This window comes from Galeopterus variegatus, unplaced genomic scaffold, assembly GCF_000696425.1.
Source record: "Galeopterus variegatus unplaced genomic scaffold, G_variegatus-3.0.2 Scaffold5275, whole genome shotgun sequence".
Classification (NCBI taxonomy): domain Eukaryota; kingdom Metazoa; phylum Chordata; class Mammalia; order Dermoptera; family Cynocephalidae; genus Galeopterus; species Galeopterus variegatus.
Window position 1 is genome coordinate 72,563 of NW_007731386.1, and position 22,905 is coordinate 95,467.

The 22,905-nt window shown below is 41.6% G+C and overlaps 1 pseudogene; it reads left to right on the forward strand.

Annotated features, from left to right (window-relative positions):
* The first annotated feature begins 14,642 nt into the window (after positions 1 to 14,642).
* Positions 14,643 to 22,905, forward strand: part of LOC103604602 — a 63,863-nt pseudogene continuing 55,600 nt past the window's right edge.

Below are 22,905 nucleotides of genomic sequence, written 5' to 3' on the forward strand. Positions count from 1 at the left end.
CCCTGCCGAGCCTTCCACCAAAGGGCTCCCAGCAGCAGTGCCAGCCCCATCCCAACCACCAGCAGAGCTTGGCCTCCCTCCTCTGCCATCTCACATCCCCAATTTCACTTTTCTTTGCCAGCATTGCCTATATTAGACTTGCTAATTTATCTGTTTGTCTGTCCTCTATACCAGACGGAGGGAGAAGCCAGCCTCACCTGATTGCCAGCTGTTCCTGGCCCCGAAGAGGTTGATGTTCAGTGTAGCTTCTTTTGAAGGTGGAAAAGGACGGTGACACGAACTGAACTGGTACCCAGCATAAGTAGCCTGTTAGCTGCAGGCTGAGCCAAATAAAAGCAGAGTGTCTAGAGGACTTTGAAGTGGCTGCTGAAGACAAGGGAATTGCTTGTTGGAACTAGGTGACCCAGGAGCAGATTTCATGGTGCAGTAGATCAATAATGTTCCTTCTAAGGAAACAAACAGAATCAATGCCAGCTGTCCTAGGTCTCTGAGCTGACCTGAAAGCCATGGGGCCCATGGATGGAGGCTCCATTCTGCTATTGTAGAATACAACATGTAGCTGTTTGGGAGACTAGAGATGCTTTATTGAATTTCATACCAACTACGGTACCTGGGCCACCAGAGGCCCAATGTACAAGCATATAGCACAGAGGAACATTCAGCTGCAGGGCTGAAAGAGTCCTTAAATATTGGGAATGGCATTCTTGCTGCCATTCTCTACTCCTCCACCTATAGCAGACATTGCTTATTGACAGCCACATGCTTGCTGAGCACAGACGCAGCCTCAGAATGTTCTCACCACCGTTTCAGGCAGCCACTACCAAAACAATCATGGTTGGCACTCAGCATGAAGGCTTTCTGCCTTCCGTGATCTAATTCCATCTAACATCATTCCAGTAGGACTCCTTTCTGTGGCTTTCTGGAGAGCTGCTCTAGAGGCTTTGTGAGGCTATTTCATTGTTGAATAGCTTAAATTGTTAAACTTCCAATTCACTGAAAACACACTGTGTTCCTTCCACAAGAAAGGCCCTGGGTGTTGAGAAGGTGCTTCCTTAAGCAGGACAGAAATCTTACTCTTTATAACTTCTTCCCATTGGCGTCCCCCTGCCCCCCGGACAGCACATCATAAGGTTCTTCCTATGCACACAGCAGCCCTTCCAACACTTGAAGATGGCTTTTGTGCCTTCCGCCCCCTGTCACCACACCCCCAGCCACCCCAACCCAGTCTATTTTTTTCAAGAGGAAACCTTCTAGGTACTTCCAGCCATTTCTTGCAGTATTTAGTTTTCAGACTCCTCACTCTCTGATTAGCCTCCTATGATCATGCCCAAATTTTCTACATTTCTCTTAAATTGTGATTCCCAAAATGTACACAGTACTTTATCTGTGATCTTGTGAATACAAACTAGCACACAGAGACATTGAGGTGAGTCTTGAAGGGTGAAAAGGAGTTTACCAAGTTGACAGGTGTATCAGGGGATTTCTGGGCAGGGAAAAGTATGGGAAAGTGTGACCATGACATGTTTGGGGTGGATTGTACATCTTCTCATAAAAATGGAGTCTTCCATGACTTAAAAGTTGTTCTTCGAATTACAAAAGGTAGTTACTTCCAGTGAAGGGAGCAGAGAGGCCTGTTCTCATGTCTATGCAGCAGCCAGAGTTACAGCTTTAAAAACCCAATCAGATCATATTGCTTCCTTTTCAAACCCTTCAAGGCTTCTGATTACACTCAGAAATGTACCCAACATTCTTTCAGTGGCCTGTAGGATCCTGGACTACCTGGCATCTGGCCACATCTCACGGCCCACATGAACTTGCTTCCTTTTCAAACCCTTCAAGGCTTCTGATTACACTCAGAAATGTACCCAACATTCTTTTAGTGGCCTGTAGGATCCTGGACTACCTGGCATCTGGCCACATCTCACGGCCCACATGAACTTGCAAACTTTTCCACTCTGGTCACATGGGCCACTTTCCTGTCCCTGAACCTGCCAGGTTCCTGTCTTAGGGCTTTTCTTGGGAACCCCCCTTCCTTGGGCCTCTCCGTGGCTTGCTCACTCATATCATGCAGTTTCTGCTCAATTGTCAGCTGTACAGAGAGATCTAAAGCCCTCCTTCCCATGACTCATCACTTGCTAACCCTTTACCCTGCCTTCTTTACTTAATAGCATTTATTACTACTCAAACTTACCTCGATATTTACTTATTAATTGTCAGTCTCCCAGCAGAATGTGAGCTCTATGAAGGCACAGATTTTGTCTGTTTTTTTCACTGCTGTATCCCCAGTGCCAAAACCAGGGCCTGGTATATCACAAGTACCAAATAAATTTTTGTGGAGTGAATAAATGAGTTAATCTTCTTGATAAACTATTCTAAAAATAGCAGCAGGTGATATTAACATCCAGTGTACTTCTCTGTAGTTTCTAGAAAAAAGTCCAATCTTTTTGAAGATGAGCCCAAATAGTTTCTCATTTGAAATCCTGTGGTATAATTCTACTTTTCATGATTTCTTAACAATTTTGATTTTGTCAAGTTCTTTCAACTGTCTGGGAGATTTTCCACCTAGGCCTAGGAACTTAGACAAATTACATGCACAGAGGATTCTCATCTAGCATGAAGTTACATTCTTAAATCGGCATAGACAGGTAAGATTGACGTATCATCAGTATTGTCTTTGAACATCCCTAGTATCACAGTGGATTACTGATTTTGTAGTTGTGCACCCGAGGAATTGGTTTGTTTGCATTAGGAACCCTATGGTATGAAAAACATGGGTCTCTGAACACCCGAATCACTCTTAGCCTGGTTAGGTGCTTTTCCTATAGTAGGTATTTGGGAACTGAGGCTGACTAAAAGCGATTTTATATCCCCTGGTATACCCAAGTGGTTTTGAGCATGAGTGCAGGAGCCAAATTATTTACTTTTGAATTCTGACAAACACTTACTTGCTATACCACTATAGGCAAGTTACTTAACCTCTCTATGCATCAGTTTCCTCATCTGTAAAGGGGGATAATAATGTACATGCCTCATAGGGTTATACTGAGGACTAAATTCATCAATGTATATGTGGTCCTTGGAATGGCACCTGGCACATAAAAAGTATTTCAGTCAATACTAGCAATTATTTTATTATGTCCCATCTCTTGTTCATATGGGGATATATACTCAGTGGGTGGGAAGGCAGGTAGAATGTATTAGATTATTTTAATTGTAATTTCTTGCTTGTTCTCTCTCACTCTCTTTCTGTTTCTCTCTTTCCCCAATAGTTGAATTTGTATGATGTGACCACGCTATAAATTGCTTAGGTGCTTTCCCTCTGTGGGAATTCTATGCATTCTTATATTGATTATCATACAACTTCTAGTTTGAACACCTTTGTAAAGATGGGGGAATGTGAGAAAAAAACAGACATGGGATAGTTTGACCTCTTAATCTATCGTACATGCATTCCCACACTTTCCACAAACAGTAAGTTCAGCCTTTTCGTGATGTCCTCCTCCAAACATAGCTATTGAGGCCCTTTGGTTGCCTTTAGCTTTTCCTGGAGCACATTTGGCTTCAGGTTTTTGGACACCTTTCTTATAGATTCATATTCTTCCCTTTCTTTTAGCACTGAGAAAGTAAAAAAGTCAGAATGAAAGGCAACACTGTAGAAAATAGCATGAGAAATAGCCAGCCAGGGTTTTTTGGTTTTTTTGTTTTTAATGTGAAGAGCAGAAAAGAGAGAGGCCTGCATACTTGGCATGGGAAAAAAGGAGCATTTGCTGTTATATAGGCAGAAGCTGCTGTCCTACCTGAGTTAACAAGTTCCCTGAGCTGCGGGAGACACGCAGGGCTCTCAGGAGCAGCCAGCCTGGGATGCAAGTGTGCAAGCAAGTTTTGACCACATCTGGAAAGTTCAGTTATTACAGGTATTTGTTTTCCTTCTAAGCCCTGGGACACAATCCCTTGTTTCTGGGCTGATATTGAGAATAGTGAGGGAAACATTATCTAACAGCTCAGAAAGTGCCAGATACTATATTAATATCATCCTTTGACTTCATATTCAACTCATTCATTCGTTGATTCATTCATTCAACATACATTTACTGAGCACTTATATTCTAGGCACAAATGAAAACACAGAGGATAAAAAGATACCATAGACATAGTCTCCTCCCTTAAGTAGCTCATGTCTACTGAGAAAGAGAGGCACAAACAGATAACTCTCATATAGCAGGGTAAGTCCAGTGTCTTAGGTTGGGTGCCCGAGAAGTGGTCCCAGGCAGTGATCTCAGGAGGTACCAGTAGAGGAGTAAGAAGCTGAGACAGGGAAGAAAAGGAAAACAATATACAGTGTGTTAATGAGCAGGTTACTGCTGTGTAGGCATCTGGGGCTCAATTCCATTGGGGATCTCTTAGAGATAATGTAGAAGCTGTCTCAGTCTTGCCCCATCTAGGGAGAATCTAGAGTATTTTCCCATTACTCCCATCTTCTGGGCTGCCCTGACCCCTGCTGAGCACATGCTTGGCCTTAGGCAGTAGGGAGTCATGGGTGAGGAGGAAATGATGATGCCAAGAGAATGTGGGCAGAGCACAAGAGCGTCTGCTACATGCACTTATAGAAACAAAGCAGAACATTATGGAAGCCCTGAAGACGAGCTCCCAGCTCAACTTGATTGGATCCAAGAAGTCTTCCTGGAAGAGGTGACAGTTGAGCAGCATCCTAAGGGATTCCTTACTCCAGAGCTGTTCAGTGACGGCATGGGCAAGAGTCCCTGATGTCCAGTCACACTAAAGATTTCAAATTGAAAGTTCTGGCTAAAGTTCATAAAATATCTACTTAGCACCCTACCCATGAGGATTGAGAGGCTGCGAATAGGATGAGCACTCAGATGGCTAACAGACCCTCACAGTGCTGTCCTTTCCAGAACTGCGGAATGACAGAGAGAGAACAGGAAGCAGTGAGCTTGTGTTTGCTTTTTGTAAAGAAATCCAATGACTTTTCTGGGTTTGCCCAAGACTCACCCCAGGTTTTCTATTTGTGGATTACATGTTTCCTCAGAACGTCCTTCTTCCCAGAGCTGCCATCCCGCAGCCCTGCCCAGCCCCCAGAAGCTCACTGCACTCACCCCTCCTCCATCAGCACCACCTCCCAATTAGACCAAGGATGTGGCAATCGGGCTGCCCAGAATTGCTCTCCCCACCTTCAGCTTGCCCTGACCAGAGTTCAGATTGCACATTTCCCGACACTCAGACAGACCCATTAATATTTAGCATGTTACATTTCCAAAGCACTTTGCTAACACAAATTGATCTTTTTGGCACCCCCTTGTGAGGCATCCCACTACTACTAGCCCTACTGGGGACACAGGCTTTGAGAAGATAAGCTACTTAGGCTAGGGCTATGGCTGAAGAGCGATGGATCCTGATTAGAACCAAAGGTCAATGACACCAGTTGTCCAGCCTCCAGACAGAAAACCCAGAGTGGCCACAACATCCCCTCCCTGCCCAGAATGTCCTGGAACAAATCCAGCCCTCGAAAGTTTTAAATAGAATGGGTTTGTCATCTGTAAGACTGGACTGCTTATAAGCCAGCTACTGTTTATAGAGCTCTTACTATGTTCCAGGAGCTGGACACTTTATACACATTGTATCATTTAACTCTCACAACCCTTGACACCTTATGTGATGTCACCACTATTATTTTATGCATCAGAAAACTGAAGCACAAAACAGCTAAGTAACTTTCTTTTAAGTTGCATAGTGAGTAATTAGTAGAGTTAGGTTTTAAACCCAGGCTATTCAGCTTCAGGCTATTATTTTATGCATCAGAAAACTGAAGCACAAAACAGCTAAGTAACTTTCTTTAAGTTGCATAGTGAGTAATTAGTAGAGTTAGGTTTTAAACCCAGGCTATTCAGCTTCAGAGACTTTAACCATTATGAACCAGCGTAGGGGTGGAGAGAGGGACCAGGTCAAGAGGAATTGCTCTTTGCAAAGTTCTTTCCCCTCCCAAGTAATTTATCATATGCTTTGCAAGATTATTTCTGGAAGTAAAGAAAATGGAGGTGGAGGGGCTGCCTGCAAAAGTGTTCTTGAGGAATGAAAGTGTAAAGATGTTGGTTCTTGATTGGAGCTGGAGGGGCTGCCTGCAAAAGTGTTCTTGAGGAATGAAAGTGTAAAGATGTTGGTTCTTGATTTCCTCTGATTTTTCCTTTGGCTTCCCATTCCCAGCCTTCCCTAAAAGGACAGAGAGAGGACCAGTTCATCCAATAAACAAGTGTGGGGCCCATGTGCCATTAATTGTGTTTAATATTGACACTCACTCTGGTGGGGAAGACACACGTAAGTCATTATGATTTTGTGGGGAGCACTAGAACCAAAGATTATGAGAGTTCATGGGCAAGGGGTGGGGAAGAAGTGGTTTGTTAGTCCAGGGAAGTTGCAGAAGGTTTGTAAAGGTGACCTGAGTTGGATCTTGATGGAAGTAGAGGAAGGAGAGAAAGAGACAGCATGTACAAAGGAAGGGAGGTGTGAAATAACATGGCAGGTTTGGAGAGCAGAAAGAAGCACAAAGAAGTGCTTGGAGCTGTGCTCCTTGCTTTCCTAAGTTAAGTGGGTCGATTTGGCAATCCATGGCCCTGGATGAAGAATTGGGTTACAAATTCTAGGGTGTCCCTGAGAATGTAACTCTTTGTGACCTGTCTAGCCAAATTCTCATCTTGGTGTTTATTGTTGAATAGAAAGGGTAATTGTTTAACAGATATTTAGCAAGTTCCTACCATATACAAGGCACTGTACTATGTGCCAGTTGATAGTGGATCCTGCCTTTTTGAATGCTATGGGGCTGTGGGAAAGGGTCTGGGACTGAGGGATTGAGTCATGGGAAGGCAACTTTGAAGACTCACTCTGCCTCTACCACTCTCCTAAGGGAAAAAGAATTAGCATTGCAATTGGAAAAATCTATTTGTTCCCTAATCATATATATCCCTTACAAGCAAGACTTTGTGTAATGTGCATCCCCCTCTTTCCTTGTTAACCCCTTATGGTTTACCAAACCATTTCCCATCTATTATATGACATAATATTCATGATTACCCAATGAGGTAGGTGGTCTTTGTGGATCTCTATTTTACAGATGAGAAATCTGAGTTTTAGTGAATCACTTAAGGTTATATGCTTTATCATAGTAGAAACTTTTGGGGTCCTGGTCTCAAGTTGGTTCCCTTACACATATCACTTTGCCTTCCAGCTCCTGCTACGTGCTCAGAACAGCCTCTGATGAATGGCAGAGGCCCCTGACAGCACCTTTGAATGGGTGGCGTGGCTTACTGCACATCTGGGGGCAGATGTTGAAAATGTCAAAATAAGGGCATAGATTATGCCATGGTGGAATCAAAAAGTCTGGCTCTAAATATCTGACTGGCTGGGCCGGCCCCGTGGCTCACTCAGGAGAGTGCAGCGCTGGTAGCGCTGAGGCCGCGGGTTCGGATCCTATATAGGGATGGCCATGGCCTGTGTGCTTGCTGGCTGAGCATGGTGTGGACAGCACCGTGCCGAGGGTCACGATCCCCTTACCGGTCAAATAAATAAATAAATAAATATTTGACTGGCTCAGTTGGAACTAAGCTGTGAGAGTCTAAGTAGAAGAAGTTACCAGACTATTTACCAATTACAGCTCTAAGGAGTCAAGTTGTTCTCATATGATACAGTCAGGATGAACATGGGCAAGCCTTTCCTGCCAAGTGGGCATTGTCGCATGGGGTAGTATAGCCATATAAATTGTGATGGTTAATTTTAGGTGGCAACTTGACTGGATTAAAGAATACCTAGAAACCTGGAGAAGCATTATTTTAGGGTGTGTCTGTGAGCGTGTTTCCAGAGGAGATTAGCATGTGAGTCAGAGTGGACTATATTGGAAAGATCCATCCTTAGTTGTACTGACTATCGAATCAGCTAAGAACCCTAAGAGAACAAATACAGAGAAAAGGCGAATGTGTCTATCTATCTTTTATCTGTCTGTCTATCCATCTTCTGGGATACACTTGTCTCCTGTCTTGGACAATAGAATTCCAAGTTTTCTGGCTTTTGGACTTCAGGACTTAAACCAGTGGCCCCCTGGGTTCTCAGGTCTTTGGTCTTGAACTGAGAACTACATTAGCTTCTCTGATTCTGAGGCTGAACTGAGAACTACATTAGCTTCTCTGATTCTGAGGCTTTCAACTGGACTGAGCCATCATACTGGAATGCAGACAGCCTGTCCTGGGGACTTCTCAGCCTCCATAACTGCACAAGCCAGCTGCCCTAATACATCCCCTCTTATCTCTCTCTCTATATATATCTTATTGGTTCTGACTCTCTGGAGAATTCTGTCTAATACACAAGCCTTACGATCAAGAGGTAGATAGAACAGACTTGGTGCAGGAAGGCTAATTGTGGGGCAGGGTTTGTATGTGTGTGGTGGTGGTGAGGGTGGGGGTACAGTTCATGGTTAGATAACAGTATCAGATGCCATGACTCACAGCCTAGAGAGTCAGGCCAAACAATAGTTGCTACCATGCCCTTTTTAAGGTGGCTTCAATTAGAGTTGGTAAGTTCTCTGATTTCCTCACTTAGGCTTTGGGGTCTTGGAGTCATTGCTGCTTGTCAGAGCTCTCTATCCTGCTTTATCTCATGAATTAAGTGGGAGCTATCTGTTGATGCACTGCCTTCCTATTGTTCCAAAGTCTTACCTTTCCTCCTGTTTATACCTTAGACCCATGCAATTCTAGATCTCATGAATTAAGTGGGAGCTATCTGTTGATGCACTGCTTTCCTATTGTTCCAAAGTCTTACCTTTCCTCCTGTTTATACCTTAGACCCATGCAATTCTAGATAGTAGCACTTACTAATTGTAGTCATGAGGGAAGGATCCAATACCGGAAAGCCCAGTAAAATTCACATTGTCTGTGCTTATGAGCTGAAAGTCACAAAAGGTAAGAATTTTCAAGTTAGGAGGGACCAGTGAGAGCCCACATTTCCAGGGGGAAGTCTTATTTAGTCCTGAGAACATTTTCTCCTCTATCTTCTATACCACATGAGTAATTATGGTATTATATTGAGAGAATGTTGAAACTCAGAGCAGATTGTGAAATGTCCCCTGGCAGGGTTAGGACTTTTCTCCTATATAACCTTATTCAATGTATATACTTCTTTTATATATATCTTGTTCAAACTGTCCATTTTGAAGCTAGCCTGGAGACAGCCATGCCCTAATCATCGAGCAGACAGGCCACATGGGATCCCCAAGAGTCAGAGGACCAGATATCCTTTATTAGTTATCTCAGGCTTCCACAGGATCATACTACTAAAATGGGGGACCTGACACCAGGAACATCTGTATTAGAGGCAGTATAATATAACAGTTGAGAGCTCAGGCTCTGGAGCCAGACTGTCTTGGTTCAAATCTCAGGTCTGTCATTTATTAACTGCATTGCAATGGGCACGGTATATAATCTTTTTTGTGCCTCAGCTTCCTCCAGTGTAAAATAATGATATTTATAGATCCTATCTGGCAAAGTTGTGTGAGGATTGACTCAGATCAGGCATGTAAAGGGTTTAGCACAGCTTCTGGCACACATTAGCACTTGTTAACTGTTAAATGCTGTTATTTATTAAGGAAGAGTGCTTTTTCTTTCTCCCCTTATGTTCTTGACCCCCATCCCTGACCCTTTCCCTAGTTTACATTTCTGAAGCCACCTGCTCCAATATCCCCTCCTTCTTCTGGTTGGGGATGTGAAGGGAAAACAGCTTGCACATGAGCAGGAATTTTTTGTTTTTGTTTTTCTACTGCTTACAACATCACTTTAAACCAATATACCACAGTTTGTTTTTATCCAAGAGCTAAGGGCCCTTTAAACCAGCCATTCCTTATTTATTCTGTTAAAAAAAAAAATCAAGGTCCTTTGGTTTCATGTTCCTTTATTGTATTTTATAAGGCACCGAGCACATATTGGATACTATGTAAATGTGAAATACTCTAACAATAGTAACTGAGACAGATGAGAAACTCAAAGAAGCAAAGTCACCATTTTGAATTTAGCTTTTTATTGATGGGCTGAGTGATTTGGAAGAGACAATGTGGCTCCAAGGCTAAAGAGCCCACAGGGATTCAGAGGGTGAAGGTCTGAATCTCAGTCACAACAGCTTTGGTGACCCCAGGCGAGCAGCTTCCTTCCCCTGGACTTCAAATTCTCCCCATGAATACTGGGCTTAATGCCACAAAGCCATCTCCTGGGGATGTTAAGTTAAGCCAGGACTGCCACATGTGGTTGTGCAGACTGTGAGGTGTACGAGGGCACCAGCTGAGGAGGAAAGGGGGCTGAAATGTAGCTCTGACTGTGTCCACCTGGAGGAAGGGGGCACTTTGTTCTAATTTGCAAAAAAGTACGATATGGGCTAGTAGAGGCCCTGTATTAAGCAACGTGACAGCAATAGTACACAGTTTAGCACACAGACTGGATAAATTCATTCGGCACAGTTATAGAACACCAACTACATGCCAGGACCTATTCCAGGAGCTGAGGATATGGAGATGGATATAACCAACTACTGCCCTTAGGTTCTTCTTTCCTTTGCCAGCCCATCCTTCCCTATATTCAATCTATAAGCAAGTCCTGTTGACTCAATATGTCAAATCCACCCACTTCTCTCCATCCCACTTTGTTTCATTATTTCCCACCGAGAGTACTGCGACAGATGGGCTCCCACTTCTACCCTGGTCTTCTAAACAAAAGCAAAAGTGATTGTATTAAAATGTAAATCAGATAACATCATGCTCTTGTTTAAACCCTTTAGTGGCTATAATTTAATTCAAGGTCCTCACCATGACATCAAGCCTGTGCATACCTGGTCCTAATTACCTCAGCATGTCATCTAGATCACTCAACCCACATTCTCTCCACCTCAGCAAAACTGACAATTCTGTCCCTCAAACACCCTAGCTGTCTTTGTGTAGTCTGATTGCATTAGTTTGTTTTCTTTTCCTGATAACAAAATACCTGAAACTGGGTAATACATGAAAGTGAAATTTATTTCTTACAGTTTTGGAGGCTGGGAAGTCCAAAGTTGAGAGGGCGCATCTGGTGAGAGCCTTCTTCTTGGTGGTGACTCTGCAGAGTCCTGTGATGACAGAGAGTATCACATAGTGAGGGCTAAGCAAGAGCACATCTTTACATGTTTTCTTTCTCTCCTTATAAAGCCCCCAGTCTACTCCCCGGTAACTCATTAACCCATTAATGCATAGTCTTCATAATCCAATGACCTTTTAAAGGCCCCACCTTTCAAATACCATATTGGGGATTAAGTCCCAACCTAAGCTTTGGAGGGGACAAACATTCTGACCATAGCTCTGATCTCTTAGGCTGGACAACTGTTCCTTTGGTTCTCACCTCCATTATCTCTTTCTCATCATTCAGAGCCCAGTGAAAAGGTCACCTCCTCAGAGAAGCCTTCCTAGACCACCTTGTTAAAGTAATGTTCTATGTCCACCACCAGTCATTGTCAGGAAGTTCTACTGAACAGCAGCCCAGTTCAATTTGACAGTATAGAGTTCTTTGTTTATTCTCTTATTTGGCAGATTGTAAGCTCCATGACAATAGGGACTATGCTTGTTTGTTCTCCATTGTATGTCCCCTCTGCACATTGCGAAGTCTCTGGTGCATGGTAACAAATATCTATAAATATTTGCTAAATGAAGTTGATACAAAGAATTCATCTAATAGGGAGGTGGTCATTACAATACAATATAGAGATGAGTGGAATGACAAAGGCAGTAACGTGCTGGTCAACAGGCTCTCCAAAAACAAAACAAAAGGCCCTGATTTGTTATTTGATTTCCATGTTGTAAATACTTCCCTCACAGCTGATCTCAAACTACCAGTGGTTTAAAAACTGACTTGTACTGGCCGGCTGCAAAAAAAACCCCCCCAAAAATTGACTTGCAAAATTCCTGAATATCTAACAGTTGGCTCTTCAAAGCTAGTATGAGTTGGCTCTAGCATATCACTGGAAGAAAGGTCAGCACAGTCACAATGAGTGCCCAGAAAAGGGGCACTACTTCATTTTTTTTGGGGGGGGTGGTGGCGCTCGGCAAAGGCTTCATAGAGGAGATGGTACTTGATCTGTGCTTTGAAGGATGAGTATTTTGGCTCAGGCCTGATTCCTCTAAACTGGCTAATGTTGCCCTGCTCCTGGAAGCCCACATTCAATTGTTGCTGGTTCCCCTACTCAGCTTGCCTGGGGGATTGCACCTGACTCAGTGCAATCCTCAGAAAATCCTTCCATGTGGCTGGTATTCTACTGGGTTTGCTTTGAATCCAACAGAGAAGACGTACAGGAGAATTTAGTCAAGGGAGAAGGAGGAAGGTTTTCCAAAGAGAGGGACGGTTTATGCAAAGATGAGAGAGCAAGTGCAATACAGCAATTTGGTAAATCTAGATGTATATTGGAGTGAGTGGGAGGAGATTAGCTCCTCACAGGCTTTGTTTGATAGGCTGAGGAACATAAACTGATTCCTACCCTGGGCTGGGGCAGGTGGCAGAGAGTAGGAGAAAGGCACTGTTTACTTTTTCTCCATGATTTTTATCATAGCTGGTAATTGAGTTCTGTGGTTGTTGATTTTGCTTTTTGGTATGGGATCATTTGATTAATATCTGTCTCTTCCAAGAGAATGTAAACTCCACAAAGGCACGGACTGTTCTGTTCACTATTATTTTCTCAGTACCCAGCACTTGTACATAATAAGCAACAAAATACATTCTTGTTGAATGACTGAATCACCTGGGGAACTTTTACAAAATGCCCATGCTCACCTACCCCACAATAAGATTTGATATAAATCTTCCTTCTCTGGACTTCCCAATCACAATATGGGATGGGAGGGAGAGTAGTGGGGCTGGCGTTCATATTTTGTAACAGCTACCCAAGATATTCACCTCCATTCCTCTTCCCAAACTCAACCAAGTAGAGCCTTTAAAGAATTTTACCACAGATGTAAATTTTGACTTGATTAAATTTTCTGTTTGCATAAATGGGCTTGAGGGAAGTAGAGTGGACCCAACAAATGTACTGAGATCAGTAAGGAAATACATGCAGTAATCAGCTAAGCAATGAAGCCAGTGGGAATTAAATCACTTGCCATGGGTGTGAAGAGGGAGCAGATTCAAGAGATAGTTGGGAGGTAGAATCTATAAAATTTAGTGACCATTAGAAGGTTGGTGGAAGAGAAAGTGAGAGAGAGGGAAGAATCCAGGTTGAAGGGTGGACTTAATATTAGTGAGTCGGGAGGAGTAGTAGTTTACTTTTCAGGTACAGTATATTTGAGATGCCTGTGGGGCATGGAAGAGAACAGTTCGACTAGGAAGTTGGAAATACAAACAATGAGCTCAGGAGAGAAGAGGCTGGAGTCTCCCCTCTCCCACCCCAATACCAAGAACTGCAGAGAACACCAATATTTAAGAGGTGGGTTAGAAAAATAATCCATGAAGGAAACAGAATGTATTGAGAAGGAAAACCTGGGTAGTGTCACAGAAAATAAATGGTAATGTCCAACGGCGTCAAATGACTAAAGCTTAGGTTAGAAGATCCTGAAAGTACAAGTACCTCCAATGAGTTTGGCAACAAGGACACTTGGCAACAAGAACATTTTCCGCGGGGCAGAAGCTGCAGTGCAGACTGGAGCGAACCCCGGTGAGGAAGTGGAGACATTAAGCGTAGATTATCTTTTTCCAGAAACTTGGCTGTGAACTGAGGAAGAAAAGAGATGGTAGGATTGAGTGCGATGTGAGATTTGGGCACGTCTATAGCTGAGGGGAGTGAGTGAGGGGTGAAGGGAGACGAGCATGAACCCCGTCCCACTCTCCCCATTTTGCCTGCCCCTCCCCCCACGTGACCGGGAGCGTCGGCACGGCCCGGCCTGGCGGAGACTACAGCCCCCAGAAGGCCCTGCGCGCTGGGGGCGGAGCCGAGGCCTGGCGTACGCGCCCGTGGCGCGAGCGGAAGAGCGAGAGCTTCGCGGAAGCGGCTGAAGCGGAGAGCGACGGCGCCCCGGTAACTACCAGCCCCGTGCCCCCCTCTCTCCCTCACTGCACCCCAGGTCGGGGCGCGAGCTCTCACTTTTCCTCTCACAGCCAGGGACCAGACTTGCTTCCTTTGATTGTTACCGGTATTTTTTTCCTCACGTGACGCGCGGGACTGGCCCTCGCCTGGGGCGGAGGTTACTGGGAAGCTCCCGCCTTTCGTCCCCTGCGGGCTCTGGGTTAGCGGGACCTCCAAGGGCACTTTTACCCTAGCAGGGGCAACGTCCCCGCTTTGGGCCGTCGCCCCAAATGCCCCTGCTGAGGGGATGTTCCCTTACCGGGTTTCATCTGCTACTGTACGGGGTCCGTGGCGACCCCCTCAGGGCTACAGGAGTGTGCGGGCCGCAGAAGCCGCTCCCCCGACGATCCCCCCTCCCCACGGCGGATTTCCGGGCCGCGAACCCCGCTAGTCCGCTCCGCTCCCCGGGCGCCCCGGGCTATGGGCTGGGAGTGAGCAGTTTGTGAGGGAGGATGGACTTCCTGCTCTCCTTGGGCGGCCCTCGGGAAACTGCAAGTCCGGTTACTAAAGTTTTCTTTATCGGCGCGGCCGCCCTTCAGAGTTGTGTAAGGACAGGAGCACAGAATTTGGAGTTTAATGTCTTGAGAACTTTAAGACTACGTTCGTGTCTTTACGAAGATCAAAGAAGTTAGTAAATAGGGAAAAGGTGTCTTTGGGAACCAACATGAACCATACAAATGTTCTTATGCCAGGTTCCTGGTGAAGAGGTGATATTAAGGCCTTACCACCTGTGGAGTCAATTTTAAACTTTATCTGAATTTTGAGGCCCAACAGAATTTGGACTCGTCCCTCTTCACAGCACACCTGTCTACCTCTCTTGCCCTGTTATTGCCCTCCTTCAGCACAACAAGGTACAAGCATCTCAGAAAGCACTTAATGTTCCTCAGGTATGGTGCTAAACAGTTACCTGTCTCCAGCAGGTCTTGTGTCTTTTTCCCGTGGTCAGATACTACTCATGCGCTAAACCTTGCTGTTTCTGACACAGACCCACTGATCTGAATACTAGCTGAAATACTATACCATACTATACTGTAGTATACTATACTGTAGTATACTATACTGTACCATACTATACTATACTAGCTGAAATACCAAGATTATTTCACCTATCCTAGGTGTTTGTGCTGGGTACCATACTATACTATACTATACTAGCTGAAATACCAAGATTATTTCACCTATCCTAGGTGTTTGTGCTGGGAATTTGCGTTTCCTCACAGAATTCAGAATAAAAATAACCAATATTCCAGTCCGTTTTCTTTCCTGACAGTTAAGCTCTAGGACTCTAAGTAAGTTGCTTGTTTTTTTTTCCCTTGTAGAGAATGGGGGTTTTGCAGTAAATTTTTAGAGGAGTATGGGAGTGTAGTAATTTTAGCCTGTATTTGTTCTAAAATTATTGATTGAAAAATTCTTCAGTATGGTTCAAAAAACACAGAGGATGGCAGTAAGGTACAGCTGAGTGTACAAATTTGAGTTCAAATCCTGGTGTTGTGATTTACTAGTTTTTGACTTTAGGCAAATTAGTTGACTTCTCTGAGCCTGTTTACTTATCTCTAAAATGGAGGTAATAGCATTTTCTTCAGAAGGTATCTGTAAAAATTAAATGAGATGTGACCATAAAGGGCTTAATAGTGCCAGGTGCAAGTAAGTTCTCCTTATTTTGTTGGTGTTATCGATGGCTATGATGGTAATGATAAAAAATGATGATAATTTTAGGTGAAGTGTTTTCCAGAGATTCCATTTATTTGTTTGTAAAATAAGGATAGTTATCTTTAATCCACAAGCGTAGAAAAAATACCGTAAATAGGTTTTTAGATTGCAAGGTTGTTTTTTTAGCAATTGCATTTTATATAAAAATTATATTAGGCTTTTTTTCACTTTAAGAGGTTGCTAAAGTGCTGTTGTGAAAAGGTTGTTGGAATGTGCTGTTTCTGTTTTTCTGGAGATTCCAAATGTTGCTTTGTACCTAGTTTGTTGAAATTGGACTGGTGTTTTGTTTGTAACCTGTAGTAAGAATGCACTTCTCTTTATATTGTTGCTTGTAGTGGAACAATTATCTATTCTATGATTCAGATGTTGACTGGAATAGAATTTTATAGAGTAGTTTTTGTCCTTTTTTTTTTAAGCTAGACTATTGATTTTAAAATAATTTTTTTAACCTAGTGGGTAGGGTCTGGGTGACTTGGTGACCTTTAGTTTTTAAAGGTGGAAACTCTTAATGAGATGCTGATGATGGCACAGTGTGTGTCTATCTGCAAGGAGTGAAAGTTCAGAGAATTCAAGGAGGAAAGCCTTATAGAAATGATTTCTTAAGAATCGAAATATGTATTTTTACTTCCTGTTGTAAAATAGTACATGTAGTCCACATGCCATGTTGACTACCAGATGACTGCAGATTCATATGTTCAGGAAATGTTTCCTTTATCTCTTTTTTGATGTGGTATCCCTTGGCTGTGCTTTGCCAGTTTCATTCTTACCTTTAGTTATGAATCGGCAAGATAACTGTCTTTTCACAACAGACTTGTATAAAAGCTATGAAAATAGTCACTTCCATTAAAATCTACTTTATGTGCTATAATGTGTTATCTTTTTTCCTTTATGTTTTAAACACTTGTTCTTTGTTTTGTACTTAAAAGGAGTTTTTGGAAGGTAGGCTAATTCTCAGCTGTAGCATCTAAGTATGCTCAGTTAGTAATGACTGTGGAATAGTTCTGAATAGGAACATTTCGCTGATTATCCTATGCCACTGAGGCATACTCTGGAGAAGCTGTATAGTATTGTGGAAATAGCCTAACCTGTGGAGTCAGACCAAGGTCTGAATCCAGGCTCTGCTGGATGTGGCTTTGGTTCATATAATCATTCTGAATTCACTTCCTCATCATCTGTAAAACAGAGCTAATAATACTAACCCTTCATGGCTGAAAAGATTAGAGATCATTTGAACCAGGTACATATTATCCAGGCTTAGTACAAGACAGGGGCGTTATTTTTGTTATTTTCACTTTTTGTTATTGTATTTTTCTGATAGTTGTGGATTTTGGTAGTACATCTGTATTCATTTCCCTAATGCTTCGTATGTTCAGTGTGTTCCTTTGTTATCCAAGGTTAAGGTTGTTGACTGTGACCATGGAACCCTGAAACACAGCAAAGCTAATTGGCCAACATGGAGTTTGAATTTGTGACCTTGTCCTCATTAGCTCCATGAGCTAACTGTTCACAGATATCTCACCAGAATGAATGAAAAGACTGGTATATTTTTTGTTCGGCACTCATGCAACTCATTAGATATATAAGTTAATGAACTAGTGCCAGAAGTAAAAGTATATAGATTTTTAATTATTAACATATTAATAAGTTACAAGACTAGCCCTCACACTGTATAAAACTGACATCCTATAAAACTGACCTATACAATGATCTTTGACAACCACTAACCTGAACTATAATTTAGACATTTCTTTTAGTTATTGAATTATATTTGTTGCAGACTTCCCATCTATAGAAGTAAGAAGAAATGGAACTAGGCCATTTATGTTTTGAATGGGAACTCTATTTCTATGCTACAAGAGAAAATGTGCTCTTAGCTAGTGGGGAAAACATTTAGAGTTCTCTATTAATGGGCCCAGCAGGGTGGATGAAGCTTAGGTAACTCTTAAGAGCTCATAGAATTAAAGAAAAATTCCAGTTGTCAGAGCTTATATAGAAGAAAAAATATAGGGTGTTGCTCAGCAGTAGTAAGCCTGCATTTGGAGGGAATTTTCTCCTCTCTTAATAAAACATAGACCAGTTGCTCCCAGTCGGTGGTGTCCATTTTTCACTGTCTCATGCTAGGTTTCTGTATAGTTTTCCATTCCTCAAATTCACTCTTCAGTTTTATTAATACTTGTCCCTTTTGTATCTTTCTTTTTTTATGCCAAACATGCCTGGTTTGGGAATAGGGATAAAAACAAAAGCCGGGAAGCAAAAACAGCAGGTTCTGGTGTCTAGTACTGTGAGGTTTCCAAATAATACAAGTTAACATGATGTGGATTTTTGGAATAGGCAAGTTGCTGAGAGTTCATGACCATTTAACTTTGTACAGAGGCAAAAGTGTGGACAAAAGGTGTGTAGCACTCCTTAATATCAGATTTGCCTCATAAAAGAATCTGAATACGTGTAGTGTTAGTGTTGGCCTGCTGTTGGACTGTTTCAAGTTCTTTGCCATGGAATGCCAGAAGAGTTTTAATTTGGATTTAAGTCTTAACCCCTCAAATTTATACCAGTAATCCTGTTTCTATTTTCGATTTGCCTCATAAAAGAATCTGAATACGTGTAGTGTTAGTGTTGGCCTGCTGTTGGACTGTTTCAAGTTCTTTGCCATGGAATGCCAGAAGGGTTTTAATTTGGATTTAAGTCTTAACCCCTCAAATTTATACCAGTAATCCTGTTTCTATTTTATCTGTAAAATAGGGATAATAATACTAACCCTGCTTGTTTATAAAGATTAAAGGGAGAAGTAAACAACAAGGATGTCTTGAAAATGGGGTGGGTAACTGTGGGGGAGAGACAGAAAGGCAGAATTCGAGTGAATCACAAAGACGCATACACAGTCACACAGACACACACATAGGCAGAGAGTGAGGGTCAGAGATAGGAGAAGTCAGAAACCCTGAGAGGGACAGTCACACAGGCAGTTAGAGTTGGAAAGAAGGTTAATAAGAGATGTACAAGAAGAGCAGATTTAGAAAGGCAGACTTAGAAATGAGAGACAGACAGATACAGGGAGGGAAATAGAAAGAGAAAATGAGTAAGGGAACAAGGAGGACATGACCAAGACACAGAGAGCTTATCAAGTTAGTTTTTGTGTTATTATTTGAGGAGAACTTGTAAATATTTCTGGTTAGGTAGGAAAGGGAAGAAAAGCAGATATAATAGTAAATCAAATAAAATACTCAGTTTTATTACACTAACGTTTTCTTTAAATACTAAACTTATTTTGCATATTAATCTTGCAAATACCAAGCCAACTTATGTGCTATAGAACTGTTAACTACTTACTTGACCCCTCATAGTGTAAATATGTTTTTAAAAAAATTAAATCAAACCACTTTCTTTTTTAAAAATAATTTTTTTTAAAAAAATCTAATACATGCTTACTGCAGAAAACTCGGAAAATACAGAAAATTTAAAAGGACAACAGAAAACACTCATCTTACAATCTAAACATAATGTATAATAAGGCCCATATTTTTCATTTTTTTAATTTAAGTTTTTAATTGTAACATAGTTGAATGTAAGTATCTGTGGGGTACAGCATTGAATATCCATACTCGTGAGCAATCTGTGATGCTCAAATCAAAATAATTACTGTATTCAATAGTATACACTCATTGTTATTTGTGGCTCTTTACCAATTCCTCCTTCCTCCCGCCCCTTCCTGTTTCTAGTAACCTCAGTTCTCCTTTTGAAAGTTCAATGTATTATTGTGAATATTATGTCTTTCTTTTATTTGTATGTTTATTATCTTAGCTCCCACTTATGAGTGAGAACATACGGTATTTCTCTTTCTGTGCCTGGCTTATTTCACTTAATATGGTTTTCTCTAAGTTCATTCATGTTGCTGCGAATGACAATATTTCATTCTTTTTTATGGTAGGGTAATATTCCGTTGTGTATATTTTCCTTATCCCGTAGTCTGATGATGGGCATTTAGGCTGGTTCCAACTCTTGGCTGTTGTAAACAGAGCTGCTATAAACATGGGGGTGCAGGTATCTCTTCAACGTGCTGCTTTCCATTCCTTTGGGTATATACCCAGCAGTGGAATTGCTGGGTCATATGGTAGATCTATCTGAAGTTGTTTAAAGAATCTCCATACCATTTTCCATGATGGCTGCACCAATTTACAGTCCCACCAAGAGTGTAGGAGGGTTCCCCTTTCTTTGCATCCTTGCCAGCATTTGTTGTTCTCCATCTTTTTGATGATAGGCAGTCTAACTGGGGTGAGATGGTATCTTAATGTGGTTTTGATTTGCATTTCCCTGATGCTGAGTGATGTTGAGCATTTTTTCATGTGTCTGTTGTCCATTTGTATATCTTCCTTTCAGAAATGCCTATTCAGTTCCTTTGCCCATTTTTTAATTGTGTTATTTGTGTTTTTAACTGTTAGGTTGTTTGAGTTCCTTGTATATTCTGGATATTAATCCTTTGTCAGATGCATAGTTTGCAAATATTTTCTTCCACTCTGTAGGTTGTCATTGTGCTCTGTTAATTGTTTCTTTTGATGTGCAGAAGCTTTGTACTTTGATATAATCCCATGTGTTTATTTTTCCTTTTGTTGCCTGTGCTATGGGGGTCATGTTCATAAAGCCTTTGCCCAGTCCTACTTCTTGAAGTGTTTTCTCTTAGGGGTTTTATAGTTTCAGGTCTTATATTTGTCTTTAATCCATTTTGAGTTGATTTTGTTATATGGTAAGAGGTACAGGTCTAGTTTCATTCTTCTACATATGGATGTCCAGTTTTCCCAGCACCGTTTATTGAAGAGGCAATCTTTCACCCAAAGTATGTTCTTGTTGCCTTTGTCAAAGATCAGTTGGCTGTAGGTTTGTGGGTTGATTTCTCAGTTCTCTGTTTTGTTCCATTGGTCCAAGTGTCTGTTTTTATGCAGGTACCTTGCTGTTTTGATTACTATAGCTTTGTAGTATAGTTTGAAGTCTGGTAGTATTATGCCTCTTGAGCTTTATTTTTTTGCTCAAGATTGCTTTGGCTATTCAGGGTCTTTTGTTGTTCCATATGAATGTTACGATTGCTTTTTCTATTTCTGTGAAGAATGTCATTGGTATTTTGATGGGAATTGCATTGAATCCGTAGATTTCTTTGGGTAGTGTGGACATTTTCACAATGTTAATTCTTCCAATCCAGGAGCAAGAAATGTCTTTCCATCTTTTTGTGTCCTGTTTAATTTCTTTCAACAGTGATTTGTAGTTCTTGTTGTAGAGACGTTTCACCTCCTTAGTTAATTTGATTCGTAGGTATTTTATTTTTTTTATGACTGTTGTAAATGGGCTTGTTTTCTTGATTTATTTTCTGCTAGTTCATTGTTAGAGTATTAAAATGCTACTGATTTTTGTGTGTTGATTTTGTATCCTGCAACTTTACTAAAATCCTTTATCAACTCTCAAGTGTTTTTTTTGTAGAGATTTTGGGCTGTCCTATATATAGGATCATGTTATCTGCAAACAGAGACAATTTAATTTCATTTTTTCTAATCTGGATGCCCTTTGTTTCTTTGTCTTGCCTGATTGCTCTGGCTAGTACTTCCAGTAGTATGCTGAATAGGAATGGTGAGTTGAATAGGAATGGTGAGAGTGGGCATCCTTGTCTTGTTCCTACTCTCAAGGGAAAAGCTTTCAACTTTTCCCCATTCAGGATGGTATTGGCAGAGGGTTTGTCATATATGGCTTTTATTATGTTGAGATACTTTCCTTCTATATAACAAGGCCCACATTTTTCATGTGTGTTTTTTTTTCCCCAGTCGTTTTTTCTAGGCACTTAACTAAAGCTCTTGTGTTTTCCTGAAGGAATCAAAAAGCTGATTATAAGTCCAAAATGATACTGCAAATGAACCATATGTGGTGGAGTTAACTCTATATTTCTGTTTTGGCATTTATGTATTTTCGTAAACTATTTGTATACCTGTTTTTATTTCCTCTCTCTCTAGATTGTAAGCTTAATAACTCCAGGCTATATGTTATTCATTTTTGTGTCTAAGGCATCTAGCAAAGTGTCTTACATGTAATAGGTACTCAGAATATATTTGAGATAAATTGTTAAATCTCCTAAGTAGAAACTGTCTTATTTAAACAAGTATGCCCAATTGCACATTGTCAATTGGACCTTCCTTAAAGTTGAAAAAAGCTTGATTTTAGGGTGTGTGGATGTGTGTGTTCAACATGAAGCGTACTGAACTAGAAAAGGGCACTTTTCCTGGTTAGCTTTTGTTGTGTATCAAGCCACTCCAAAACTTAGTGGTGTAAAACAACCATTTTATTATGCTTATGGATTCTGTTGGAATTCAGAAAGAAAAATGTGGAGATACTTTGCCTGAGCCTTAGCTGGGAAGATTCAAGAGCAGGTGTTGACTTGATGGCTGGGAGAGAGAATCTGGAGGCTTCTTCACTCGCATGTCTGGTGGTTGATGTTGGCTGTCCCCAGAACACCCATATACAGTCTCTCCACATAGGCTAATGTGAGCTTTACAATATGGTGGTAGCTGTTTTCTGAGAGAACCAGGTGGAAGCTGCATTGTCTTTTGTCACCCAGCCTTGGAAGTCACGTGGTGTTACAAGCTTGCCAGATTCAAGGAGAGCAACAGTTACACGGAACCCACTTCCCACGGGAGGAGTGCCAGAGTCAGAAAAACATTGGGGTGGGAGATAGGTGCTATCTTTGGCAAAGATAGTCTGTCATAAGCACTTACTGAAATGAAAAATAGTAAGTTAAAAATTGAGTTAATAAAACACTATACCTTTTTAAGTGTTAGGCTTCTTGATTCTTTTACTGTGAGAACCAGTGATTTTTTAAGTACTGGAGTTGACACGCCCTGGGAGCCATGTAGCTCTTGGTTTTTGCCACTCATGTTCTCATGTTGTCAATGTAACATTGCTGTTCTTTCCTTTTTTTTTTTTTTTTTTTTTTTCCGTAGTGTTTTCTTTGTTTTTGTTTTTCTTTTTTTTTTGTCTTTTTTCATGTCCGGCAATGGATCGCAACCCTCAGTGTCACGCCCGTACCGGACCGGGACCAGCAAC